This window comes from Nicotiana sylvestris, chromosome 2, assembly GCF_000393655.2.
Source record: "Nicotiana sylvestris chromosome 2, ASM39365v2, whole genome shotgun sequence".
NCBI classification, from domain to species: Eukaryota; Viridiplantae; Streptophyta; class Magnoliopsida; order Solanales; family Solanaceae; genus Nicotiana; species Nicotiana sylvestris.
The window spans coordinates 83,754,737-83,769,062 of NC_091058.1; the positions used below are offsets into that span (position 1 = coordinate 83,754,737).

Genomic DNA, 14,326 nt, shown 5'->3' on the forward strand with positions numbered 1-14,326 from the left:
GTTCATCATTTGGACATTCCTACACAAAGTTATGATCAAATTACCAAAGGCTGGCAAAATGCGATCTTGTGGCAGATTCTGCGATTGCAGAATCATTATGCGGTCCGTATAATTGATCTGCAACCGTAAAAATTGTCGCAAAATGGATTAGTGTAGCCCAGTTCTGGGCACTAATTTTGCGGTGTATTATGTGACCTGCATACCAATTATGCGGTCCATTATGCGACCGCAGACCCGAGTTCGGAGGGTTAATTTTTCTATTTTCATGACCCGACCCCATTTTGATACATAGGATTTGGGGCTTCATGATATTCTGATGATTTTAGAGAGAGTTAAGAGAATTTTAGAGAGAGGAGGGAGACTAACATTCTAACCATTCAATCTTTCATAAATCTTCAAGAATCAAGGAAACCAATCACAAGATCTTCATCTAAGAGGTAAGGTTCTATACACTAGACTTTAATTTCGAGTTTTGGGTATAAGATGGATTATTGAGGTATGATTCTTGGGTGTAATAGTATTATGTATACATGCATATACAAATTAGGTTTTTGGGAAGAATGTTGAACACAAATAAGTAAGGATTGGGTTGGGGGATGAAGAAAATCTTGTAAAAGAGCTTTGAAATCAAGATGCACAACTAGTATTTGATAAAATGCTCAAATGAGCTGAAACCATGAATATCTTCCTAATTTGTGTTCGATTTTGTTATGTCTCAAAGTAGATTGGGATTGCTAGAATTTCCAGAACGTTGTAGTAACTTAAGAAAATCTTAAACAAGGTATGTATGGCTAAAACCCTCTCTTCTTAGAAATTGAGCTCCCATGGTGTCCATGCAAATGTTGTAAGTCCGAAATTTGATTGGTGTAGTACTTGTTATTTCAAATGAATGTGTTTCAAGATTCTATGTGAAAGGTGTGTCTCAATGTTTTCAATATGCTATTTTTTTTGTAAATTAAGGATGTGTGAAGAATGTGAACCATGTGCTAAAATGCCTAGATTTCAAGTCAAGTTTAAATTGAGATTGTTATGCCAAACTATGTGAAATCCTCTCTATGATTACAACTTGAATTGCTCTTGTATGTGCCTATTATCTTAAATTGCAAGGTTAACGTTGAAAGTGGAAATGATGTGAAATATAGGGGAAAGAGTTTGAGTTATGAAAACTGGCGTAGTGCGAAGTATGATGTGATAATTGTAGCCAAGTGCCGATGAGCTAATATATGTGGAATAAAGATTGAAATGAGATAATTGATGGAAAAGGGAAAAATGTCTTGGTAAGATGGCCTAGCGATCGGGCCGTGATCGGACTCCATGCCGCACACATGGTGGTATTGTGCTGATATTGAAACCGAAAAGTGATAATGAAATTGCGATTGGGGTACATGTCTCAAGTGAGGCAACCAAGCCGATCGGGTTGTGATCGGACTCTACACGAGAAAGCGGTGGTATTGTGAATGATGGTGCAACAGTATGAAATGTCCCAACCTAAAGCTACAGAAATTATGTGAAAGCTATGTGATCCCTTTTATTTGATGATGTGGTGATTGTTTAAAGCTTTTGTTAGTCCTTATGATTTCTTTATTCTTGTATAGTTGTTATTTCTAATGAGATGGTGTTTAGTTATACATACTAGTACTATTCCACAGTACTAACGTCCCTTTTACTGGGGCCGCTACATCTTTGAAATGGATATAGGTGGTTCCGTAGCAGTCAGTGTTGATCGCAGATAGCGGTGCATCCTCTCTTTAGCTGATTTGGTGAGCCATATTTCATTTTGGGGTCCTGTATCATTCATTTATCATGTACTTTGTATTTTAAAGTATTGACGGAGCCTTGTTACCAACATTTCCGTATTACTCTTTAGTTGTACTTAGAGGCTCCGTAGACAGATTGTAGGTGGTGTTTGATGCTGGGGATTTAACTAGAAATGTTGGTATTTGGCAAATATGTTTTTAAAGAAACTATAGACTTGTAAAATTTTAGATATTATGGTTGAAACTACTGATGGAACCAAAATCAAAGTCGTTAATTAAATATTTTCAGAGTTTGAATAATGGAGTACATCTCCTCTTTATTTAAGGATGACTTTGGGTAGAATAAAATCTAACAGGCTTGCTCAGTCGGGTTTACTCGGTTGAGCATCGGTCGCGCTCCTCGATTTTAGAGTGTGACAATTGTTGCGGACATTTGGTGCGGCTTCCATTGCTTGTATGAATTTTGTATCAATTAGGGTTTGAATATTGTCTTTCAGAGTGCGGCATTCATCAATAGTATACCCCTTCATGTCGGAATGGTAGACATATGTCGTATTCAGGTTGACCCATTAGGAGGAGTTTTCCATAGCGACATCGGGAATGGGGTGACATATCTGGTAGCCTTCAGTATTTCATATAGCTAGTCGATGGGCTCATTAATAGGGGTGTATTATCTAGGCGGCCTACGATCAAAATTGGGTCTGGGTTTTTGATAGTTTTGACGGGTTGGAGGAGAATGGTAATAGGCTGGCTGGGTGTTATAAGTGTGATAGGCGTTAGTGGGTTGAGAATATCTGGGAGGTGAAGGTTAGTATGTGGGTGGAGATGTTTGGTATGTAAGTGGAGATTTTGGACCTTGGGCTACCATTACTGCCCCTACTTCTTTCTTCTTTGATATACCCCCTGACTGTAATGCTTTGTTCGTAGCCTGCAATGCCTCAAAATTGGTTACCATCCCACTCTTGATCCCTTCTTCAATCCTTTCCCCGAGTTTGATGATGCCGGAGAACTTGTGATTTTCGATGACCATTAACCTTTCATAGTATTATGGATCCGGGGGCCTGACGAAAAATTTATTCATCTTCTCTTCCTCTAGTGCCGACCTGACCTTTGCAGCTTCTGACTCCATCGAGTAGCATACTCGCGGAAAGTTTTCATTGATTTCTTCTTGAGGTTCTGCATGTAGAAGACGTCAAGTGCATTATCTGTGTTAAATCTGAATCGGTCTATGAAGTCCGATGTCATGCTTACCCGATTAACCCAATTCTTGGGATTCTGACTGATATACCTAGATAGGGCATCTCCAGTGAGACTCCTCATGAATAGTTTCATGCGAATTCTTTCATCTTTCCCAACTTCCATGAGCTTATCGCAGTATGTCCTCAAATGTACCTTCGGGTCACCCGTTCCGTCAAACCTCTCAAACTTGGGAGGTTTGTAACCTTTCGGCAGTTCCACGTCTGACTGAATGCATATGTAGACATGTGATTTTTCACCCTCCCCAAGATTTTTCATATTTTAGCACATAAATATTTAATTTAGGCCTAATATAGCTATTTCAACTAATTTTTACTTTTTTACTTTATTTTATTACAAGAAAAATGAAAATTACAAAAATAGTTCTATTAATATTTTGTAGTCATTTTTAATCTTGAAAAATACTCAAAAAAATAGTTTATTTTAACGGTCAGTCTTATTTTAATAGTTATTTTATTTAAGTAAAATTAATTAATAAATAAAGTAGTATTTTAGTCTTGTTCACCGAGAAAAGAATAAAACATGGGCCCGAGCTACCCATTTTTAGGCCTAATTTTGGACCTAGCCTATAATTCTCAAGCCCATAATTCCTAGGCTCATACTCCTAACCTAATCCTTACCCCTGTATAATAGAACCTTACACCTAAATATAGACCTAACATTAGACCCCAAGAAAAACCAGCAGCGGTAGACCTAAAAAAAACAAAGACACGGCCTCCTCCCCAAAAAGCTAAGAGCTGTAGAGAGCAAAAATGAGTAGCAGCTTCATGTAACGCGCAGCTGCTGCTATTGACCTTATTCCCTCAAGCCAACACCGTCTTCTTCGTTAACAAAGGGCCAAAAACTCTATTATTAGCACCATTCTCGTTACTAAACCCACCTCAGAAACAACCTCTTTCTCTCTCCCTAAAAGACCATGAAAACTAGTCACAAACTTCAGCCTTAGACCATGAAAAAATGCAGCAGCTCAACCAATAAACACTGCGCCTTTCTCCTATGAAAACCAACCCGAAACTCCATGAAACCTGACCAAAAAATCCGCAAAACGCCCCTCAAACTTCAGCTGAAAAAGCTGCCGGAAAGCAGCTCAAAAACGTCCCCTTTTTCAATCAAAAACTCAGCGTTGTTAACCTGCAAAACCCAGCAGAAACGATTCAAAACAGCCCCCATTTCGGACGTAAAATAGCAGCGTCAAAATTGAGTTTCGAGTTCGACGGCGAAGTTTTCCGGTTGAAATCTTGTTCGCATTTCCGTTTCCAATGCCATGGTCCGATTTCAATTTTCTTAGCTCATTGGTCACTGCCATTGTACAAAGCTTGTCTTGGAGTTTCTCTTTGTTAATATATTGAAGATGATTTTTTCACCGATGAAGGTGCGGTTTTGTTCTACTTTACTAATTTTTTTTAAATGAATAAAATGCATCTTCTATAGATTTGCAGTTTATAACTTGCATAAAACTAGCCTGCTATTTAGTCTTTTAATGTTTTAGCAAGAATTTGATAAAGGTCTATTTAGTTGAAGTTTTATTTGTTCTCATGTCTAGTGTGAGTTTCTAACTTTCTGTTACTATGCATTATTAGAAATAAATAGCTATAGTATTTTAATATTGACCACAACTGGCTATGACTACAAAATATCTGCCCATGCCCATTTGTCTCATTTCAGTTTTGGTCCTTTCTCAATAAGTTCACTAGTTTGCCCATTTCTTATAACTTAATAAATTGTCCAACTCCTTCTAACTTAGCAAGATAATTGAACTTGTTAATGCATCAAGAGCTAATCATACACATCTTATTCACAGTCATTGCTCCATAGTTCTCATGCCAAATAAAACCCCTAAGCCCATGGCCCTCACAAATATTAGCTAGCTCTTATAGAAAAATCGAGGTGTGCCATTAGTTGAATTTTCCTTGGCCTTCGCAAAAGGCGTAGTTGCTTTAGGCGCGTAATTTAAATTATTTCCCTAAATTCGGGTGTGCATTTATGTGACCCAAATCCAAATCTCAACAACGTTAGATAAAATGTGTCGGGACCGCGGGTGCATTTATGTGATGTGGTTCAAGACGCGTTTTAGATGACGTTGAATCTTTCCTAAAAAAACAATTAAATAAAAGCGGTTAATAATTTAGAATTATACCGTAGGCTAAAACATGTATTAAAATCAGATAATAGGCCAATTATAACAGTTGAGCGACCGTGCTAGAACCACGGAACTTGGGAATGTGTAACACCTTCTCTCGGGTTAACAGAATTCCTTATCTAGAATTTCTGGTTCGCGGGCTTTAAAAAATAAAATTTCCTCGATTTGGGATTTTAAAATAAACGGGTGACTTGGGACACCATAAATTATCCCAAGTGGCGACTCTGATTCTTAAATAAATAATCCCGTTTCGATTGTCACTTTAATTGGAAAAACTCCCTCATATACCCTTCTCGGGGGTGTACGTAAAAAAAGAGGTGTGACAGCTCTGGCGACTCTGTTGGGGAACAGAACCCAGAATCTCTAGTTCAAGGTTCAAGAATTCGAGCTTAGAATAATTGTTATATTTGGCTTTATTTATTATCTGATTTTATTGCATGTTTGAGCCTAACGTACTAAATGCCGCTTGTTACCGCTTTGATATTATTTGAATTGTATATAAACTATTACGAAACCCTTCTCTTCTCCTCTTCGGGGATGTGCACGCTGGCGTGACTCCTCCTTCTGTTAGTGTCATACCTTGAAATAAGAAAGAGGCTCGGACAAGTTACAAAGCCGGATAGCCTTTTGGTTCCCGGTACGTAGTCCCCTCCTCGACTCGAGTTGTCCGCTCGGTTACACAAGTCTAGAACAATATACCCAGATTTTTAGCTTAGAATAACTCAGTCTCATGCCGGATCCCTAGTAGGAACGTTTGTTTGTATCACGTGCATTTGACTTTGGAGACTCAACACAGGAGTTTGGTCCGTCTAGGACAAGTGCACCAAATTAAAAGACCATCCTGATATATCTTACGTGCTACTTGCGTATCTGTCTATTTTAGCTTGCATGCTGAATGGCTTCTAGAATAGGGAAAGAAAATGAAAATCGAAAAAAAAAAAGAGTGAGAGATATGTATTTGAATTACCCTGAAATTCTATTGAAATTTTGAAAAAAAAGAAAAGTCACTTCAAAATAAGTCATATTTTCTTTTGTTAAGTCAAAACCGGGCGAACTACGCGGGTCTGATTCTCACCGGATGTGAGATACGTAGGAAAACCTCATCGGTTCCGGCCCATAATTTTCAAAAAATCCAAAAATATTTTACTTTACTTCCTCTCTAGAAAAGTCTTTTTTTTAGACCCCAATTTTCAAAAAATCCAAAAATATTTTCCATGACTTGCTTCTTTAGAAAGCCTTTCTTTTAGACCCTAATTGTTTTTTTTTAAAAAAATATGCAAAAATGTTTTCTTTTAATTTCTTCCAAAAATCCAAAAATATTTTCATTCTTCTTTCAAAATTGAAAAGAAAATTCAAAATTCAAAAATATTTTCTTTTTTTTAGAAGCATTTCTTTCATAAATTCAAAATAAAATTTCAAAAAATATTTTCTTTCTTCTTTAGAAATTCTTCTTTAGAAGTCTTTCTTTGCAAAAATGCTGAAGAAAAATCAAAATCCAAAAATATTCTATTTCTTCTTTATAAGTCTTTCTTTTGAAAAAATAAAAATAAAAAATTCAAAAAAAGAGTTAGTTTATTTATTTTATTTCTGATCTTCCCGAACTATGCAAGATCTGATTTATGTTCCCACATGATACGTAGGCAACCCACATCAGGTTGGATCGAATGGTTTAAAAAAAAGGAAAATGTAAAAGAGAAAAAAAAACAAAAGAAATCTTAGTCTGACGAATCTTTCTTCTAAGATAACAAAAAGGGACCTAGTTTGATGAATTTTCTACTAGGAACAAAATCTTAGTCTGATGAATCTTTCTCCTAAGATAGGAAACCTTGTCTGATGAATTTTCTCCTAGGATCAAAATCTTAGTCTGATGAATCTTTCTCATAAGATAGAAGACCTAGTCTGATGAACTTTCTCCTATGATAGAAATCTTAGTCTGATGAATCTTTCTCCTAAGATAGAAAACCTAGTCTGATGAACTTTCTCCTATGATAAACATCTTAGTCTGATGAATCTTTCTCCTAAGATACAAAAAAAGATCTTAGTCTGATAAATCTTTCTCCTAAGATAGAAGACCTAGTTTGATGAATTTTCTCCTAGGATAAAAATTTTAGTCTGATGAATCTTTCTCCTAAGATACCAAAAAAAAGAGACTTAGTCTGATGAATTTTCTCCTAGGATCAAAAACATAGTCTGATGAATCTTTCTCCTAAGACAGAAAACCTAGTCCGATGAATTTTCTCCTAGGATAATAATTTTTTTTTAAAAAAAAGTAAGTCTGAATTTGAAAAAAAGGGGAGTAATTTTTTTTAATTTTCTTAATATTATCAATGTTTAGTTTTCCTGAAATCAGGGGGGTCGCTTGGAGAATAGGGTCAGTTTTTACTTTACTCAAGCTTAGTTTATAGTTTTTCGCAAGCTCAATCACGTTTAGGAGACACACATCCTAGTCGAGTCATTAATTTTACTCTCATCATTGCATCCTTCATCAGCATCGCATGTGATTTATAGTTTTGTTAACACTCACAGATGTTCCCAATATCAAACTGCGGCAGAAAAAATTCTTTTGTTTTGTCTGTTTTGTTGTAATCAGGTGCCCACCTGGAGAACAAGGGAAGACAACTCAAGTTTCAAGGGAAAGCAGTTTCGAAGGAAGACAACTCAGGTTTCAAGGGAAAGCAGTTTCGAAGGAAGACAACTCAAGTTTCAAGGGAAAACAGTTTCGAAGGAAGACAGTTCAAGTTTCAAAGGAAAATGGTTCAAGGTGCAAGGGAAAACAGTGTTAAGTAACAAGAGAAGACGGTTCAAGTTCAGCAATCAGGCGCCCACCTGGTAAAAAAAAAGGAATTCAACTCAGAATGCAATTTAGGTCAGCAACAAAACAAGCTCGCGTCAAGAATGCGAGTCAGCAGTCCAAGATGATCAACAGAAGTTAGTCACAATCCAAAATAAAAAGAAAAAAAAAACAAAAGAAAGACAAGAAGTGAATCCAAATGTAGAAGTTAATGAAAGATGTGAGCTGCTCAAGACAGGGCTGAGGTCACAAGCTCTGCATGTCCTGTCTTGGTTTGAAAAGCTGAAGAAGATTGAACCAACACTTGCGGCTAACAAGCATCAAGATTCAGATCAGGGTCCGCATGAAGAAACAACCAAGACTCAAGATCAAGCTTCAGAAGACTCATAGATAGAAATCTTGTAACTCGTAGCTGATAGGTTTAGTTAGTTTTTTTTTATTTTTTATTTTGATGTAATAACGGGACCGCGGACCGGAACCTCAGTGGAACGACACCTGTACTGGCTCTCCACCTCGGTACTCCATCACCTCATTCACTTCTAAACTACACGTGACCTGATTCCTTTATAGCCAAGGATATGTAGGCAGCTCAGGTACCAGGGCTCGATCATATTTTCCGTCCTCTTAGTTTTTTGTCTCCTTAAATAAGGACCGGGTCAAAAAACATGTCTAATCATTCTTTGTCTGAAAACTCTTCGCGTTTCCAGTCATGTAATTTTTCACCCTCCCCAAGATTTTTCATATTTTAGCACGTAAATATTTATATTTATGCCTAATATAGCTATTTCAACTAATTTTTACTCTTTTACTTTATTTTATTACAAGAAAAATAAAAATTACAAAAATAGTTCTATTAATGTTTTGTACTCATTTTTAATCTTGAAAAATACCCAAAAAAATAGTTTATTTTAATAGTTATTTTATTTAAGTAAAATTAATTAATAAATAAAGTAGTATTTTAGTCTTGTTCACCGAGAAAAGAATAAAACATAGGCTCGAGCTATCCATTTTAGGCCTAATTTTGGACCTAGCCCATAATTTCCAAGCTCATAATTCTTAGGCTCATACCCCTAACATAATCCCTACCCCTGTATAATAGAACCTCACACCTAAATATAGACCTAACATTAGACCCCAAGAAAACCCAGCAACGGTAGACCTAAAAAAAACAAAGACACGGCCTCCTCCCCAAAAAGCTAAGAGTTGTAGAGAGCAAAAATGAGTAGCAGCTTCATGTAACGCGCAGCTGCTGCTATTGACCTTATTCCCTCAAGCCAACACCGCCTTCTTCATTAACAAAGGGCCAAAAACTCTATTATTAGCACCATTCTCGTTACTAAACCCACCTCAGAAACAACCCCTTTCTCTCTTCCTAAAAGACCATGAAAACTAGTCACAAACTTTAGCCTTAGACCATGAATAAATGCAGCAGCTCAACCACCAAAATACTGCGCCTTTCTCCTTTGAAAAACAGCCCAAAAATCCATGAAAACTGACCAAAACCTCCAGAAAAATGCCCCTCAAACTTCAGCTGAAAAAGCTGTCGGAAAGCAGCTCAAAAACGTCCCCTTTTTCAATCAAAAACTCAGCGTTGTTAACCTGCAAAACCCAGCAGAAACGATTCAAAACAGCCCCCATTTCGGACGTAAAATAGCAGCGTCAAAATTGAGTTTCGAGTTCGACGGCGAAGTTTTCCGGTTGAAATCTTGTTCGCGTTTCCGGTTCCGATGCCATGGTCCGATTTCAATTTTGTTAGCTCATTGGTCACTGCCATTGTACAAAGCTTGGCTTGGAGTTTCTCTTTGTTAATATATTGAAGATGGTTTTTTCACCGGTGAAGGTGCGGTTTTGTTTTACTTTACTAATTTTTTTTAAATGAATAAAATGCATCTTCTATAGATTTGCAGTTTATAACTTGCATAAAACTAGCCTGCTGTTTAGTCTCTTAATGTTTTAGCAAGAATTTGATAAAGGTCTATTTAGTTGAAGTCTTATTTGTTCTCATGTCTAGTGTGAGTTTCTAACTTTCTGTTACTATGCATTATTAGAAATAAATAGCTGTAGTATTTTAATATTGACCACAACTGGATATGGCTACAAAATATCTAAGGGACTAAATGTGACAGAATTGGTTATATTACAAAGTTGGCGACAAGATGACAATCGGGCCAAGAACGACTCTGCCCATGCCCAATTGTCTCATTTCAGTTTTGGTCCTTTCTCAATAAGTTCACTAGTAAGCCCATTTCTTATAACTTAATAAATTGTCCAACTCCTTCTAACTTAGCAAGATAATTGAACTTGTTAATGTATCAAGAGCTAATCATACACATCTTATTCACAGTCATTGCTCCATAGTTCTCATGCCAAATAAAACTCCTAAGCCCATGACCCTCACAAAAATTAGCTAGCTCTTATAGAAAAATCGAGGTGTGTCATTAGTTGAATTTTCCATGGCCCTCGCAAAAGGTGTAGTTGCTTTAGGCGCGTAATTTAAATTACTTTCCTAAATTTGGGTGTGCATTTATGTGACCCAAATCCAAATCTCAACAATGTTAGATAAAATGTGTCATGGACCGCGGGATCATTTATGTGACGTGGTTCAAGACGCGTTTTAGATGACGTTGAATCTTTCCTAAAAAAACAATTAAATAAAAGCGGTTAATAATTTAAAATTATACCATATGCTAAAACATGTATTAACATTAGATAATAGGTCAATTATAACAGTTGAGCGACCGTTATAGAACCACGGAACTCAGGAATGCCTAACACCTTCTCCCGGGTTAATAGAATTCCTTATCTAGAATTTCTGGTACGCAGGCTTTAAGAAATAAAATTTCCTCGATTTGGGATTTTAAAATAAACTGGTGACTTGGGACACCATAAATTATCCCAAGTGGAGACTCTTATTTTTAAATAAATAATCCCGTTTCGATTGTTACTTTAATTGGAAAAACTCCCTCATATACCCTTCTCGGAGGTGTACGTAAAAAAGGAGGTGTGACAGCATAGGTCCTTATATTTAGACCCTCAATTTCTTTGCCTCCTTCAACACCCTGGACTCGGCTTGTGAGCTTCTTGAGCTCCTCTGTCATGTTCTTAATGAGCAGGTCCTTCTCGGTGGATTTTGGAGTGTATGAGATTGGCTGAGTAGAGTGGGGTAAGGTTTCCACATATATGGGATTGTTTTGGTGGGTGTCGGCAGTTGGAGTGTAGTGGTGAACATTAGTTGAATTTTGCGGATCAGGGATAGGTTGTAAGGTATTCTGAGGAGTATGGTAAGTGGTTTGTGGGTATTGAGTAGGAAGATGTTGATGCTGAGGAGGAGTGGGTATTGATGGAGGATTAGGATTTTGGGGAGTTGTTGCATATTGATAGGGCACGGGAGGATTTTGTGGACATTGGTTTGGTGTGTTCTGAGGAGGTGATGGGATTTGAGCATTTTATTGGTTAATGCCTGGGCCGTTTAGGGTGAGGGAGAGGTTTGCCAAGTTGCGGATCTGCTCAAGTTCCCCTTGCAATTCCAGTATTTTCTGTTCTAACCGTAGGACCAAATTATTCTGGGCCGGAGTACTTCGACCGTCTGAAGTTTCAACATTTTCCACATGCGCAACATTTTCTTTCCGGATACCACTCATATCATCCATCTTAGTTTTTCCCTTGCCTTTTGGATTACTTGGAGGAGGAGGGCCTCTAGATCTAGTGATATGCTGACGATGCCAGTATGTGCGAACAAACCTTAGGGGATGAGAATAATCAAAATAAAGAAAAGTGTAAAAAGGTAAACAAGTCAGTAAAGATTCTGAAAAGCATTTGCAGCATTTAAACACATATTGCGAGAATGTAAATTCACGTCCTAATTTGGAGAACCTCATTATGCTCGAGGTAAACCCTGAGACAAGTAGATTTGGAGAGATTTAATGACGATAAATGCCTCATTTCATTAATGTAATAAATAAGACGAACCTAAACACGACAATAAATAAATGAGTTACTAATGGTATCAGCCTTATTACATTCGAATTCAAAAATAGATAAACCTAATATACTTGGTCCTAGAGGGACCTTCCCCATATTTGACCCTCTTGGCTCTGTCAATTAAATTCCCCAGGTCGTGCATGTCCAGCAGCAGGTATGCCCTTGCTAGGTGTCCTCCCTCATTGCTTTTTGCATTCTGGCAGTCTACGACTCTTTTCCTCATCTTCCCTTCCAGTTCCATTAGACCATGCTCCAAATATTCCAACTATTCTGTCGGCCTTGTAGCCATTTCCCTCCAAATGTCTAACTTGTGTTATTCAAAATGCATGGCTTCAGACCCAAGGACTCTTTTGCGTAGCCTCTTATACTTTACTTGTGCTTCAACAACCTTATCTATGATTGTATTTCCTTGACCAATCCCTAGCTCGACTATTCCTGCTATGTTATCTTCTAATTATGATGGATAGAAGTACGCATGATATGCGTGATATCGATCTGGCTCGATGGTATCCTTTTCTACGACAATCTTCAAATGCCACATGTGTTGGGCCTTACATATGTATGGCATGGTGTCATCCTGAAAATCTGCTCTGTAATGACTCATTTTGGAGACTCGTGGTATGACTTGTTTTCTACCAGCTTGTCTTATGACCCTGATAGGAACATAGGGATGTATTCCCCTTAACCTAATCAGTACCAAATGCGGAACATCCCTGGATCTGATGATGAATTCATTAGTAGGGAACCACTCGAACATCCAGTGAACCTGGTCCTCGGTCAAATTGCTGAAGAACTATGCCCATTCTGTAGCATTCACTGGCTGTGCAAATCTGTCTGGGATAAAGGTCATTCTTTTGGGATGGTGGAAAGCTATGTGATCATTCCATGGTCCCCTTGGATACTCTTGGTAGTATTGGCCCCTCTGAAGATGTTCTAACAACCAAATCTGTAGTAGCAAGTTACAACCCTCAAAATGTTTGAACCCTTTCTTGCAACAAGGAAGGTAGATTTTCAAGAACCTTTTTTACATGATTTTTGTCGCTTGGTGAAACGTTTTCCCATCAATATAACAATAAAAGTGGTATACTTTGGACCATGCTGAACCTGGGGACTTCATACCTCATTTTCTGCAAAAATAAACAGAGTTAGACCCTTGCCCCCTCCGGATTCGACTACTTACACATTAACGATTAGCATGTTGACATTTATCTCTCCAAATGATGCACATATCGTGGTTGCGCCCGTTAGGATTATGGAAATCCTAGTGGACTTTGGACAAGGTTTTCTTAGAGGGTTATTATGCCGACAAAATATTAACCCATGCTAGGTTTGATCATGATGCATGTACAGTTATTACCAGAGTAAGGTTTCTATAGAAGTCTAGACTACTACCCTCAAACGGACAACTTAAGAGGGAAAGGCGCGGAACCGTCGACTGCACCACTGATCGACTAGTTTTATCGCAAATAAGTCTTTCCAAATTTAAAGGGTGATTTTAGGAAGAGCGCGGACATTCATCAAGCACCGCTATAGTATTAGTACGCAAGAGTGGAATATGATGTTGAGCATGCAGTTATGCAAAAGAAAATAACATGTTGCCAAGTATTTGCACGATGAATAATGATAAAATGCGGTATTTAATAATTGTAAAGACATTAAGAAAGAAAAACAAAGAGACAAGTCAGTCTGCATAGCAAAAAAATGATGAAACGGGGAAGAGAAATCATAAATGAATGAAGATAGACAAATAAATTCACATAGAGTGGGAAGGGAAAATGGGTGTACAAGTATTAACGGAATAATAAAGACATGCTTAAAGACTAATTCACAAACAAGTTTGTTATGGTAAGAGCCTAAAGATGTCCCCAGCAGAGTCGCCATGCTATCACGCCCCCTTTTTCTTGCGAAATCGGGTTTCGACATTTCTGGGACAACTCCTTTTGAGAGGGTAGGGAATTGGGATTAAAAGAGTCGCCACCTAATGGATTAAGGTGTGTTAGGGCACCTGGAGCAAATAACTCATGTTACTAGTTTACATCACCAGAGATCGAGTAAGGGCTCGAAATTACCTTGAGGGGAAGGTGTTAGGCACCCCTCGAGGTCCATAATGGTGGGTCCCGACCAAACTTAAATTAAGCAAATTAGTCTAACGGGAAGAAAGCAATCTGGACAAATAAAATACGCAGTTTATTTAAAACAGGAATAAGGGGGAGGGGGAGAGTCCTAAGTTTTTTAGCCTATAGGATCATCCCGTGTAATACTTTGTAACTATCTCAAGTCGGGGTGTCACTCATAGTACTTAGCGCACGGACTATCACCTCCTGCTATCCGATTACTATCTTTAAGTTGTTACCTAAAGCATTCTAATTGATTATAGTTCGATCCCTATGCGTGCACTAC

At 37.7% G+C, this 14,326-nt stretch overlaps 2 long non-coding RNA genes across 2 annotated transcripts in view; both read left to right on the forward strand.

The window, feature by feature from the left end:
- Window positions 1-3,721: 3,721 nt before the first annotated feature.
- Window positions 3,722-8,514, forward strand: LOC138886515 (uncharacterized). Its single transcript, XR_011405378.1, has 2 exons — window positions 3,722-4,386; window positions 7,745-8,514. It is a non-coding gene; the product is annotated as an uncharacterized lncRNA (long non-coding RNA).
- A 525-nt stretch (window positions 8,515-9,039) lies between these two features.
- Window positions 9,040-14,326, forward strand: part of LOC104223710 (uncharacterized) — a 38,786-nt gene continuing 33,499 nt past the window's right edge. Inside the window, exon 1 of the long non-coding RNA XR_011405379.1 lies at window positions 9,040-9,785. This is a non-coding gene — a long non-coding RNA (uncharacterized lncRNA). The remainder of the gene's footprint in view (window positions 9,786-14,326) is intronic.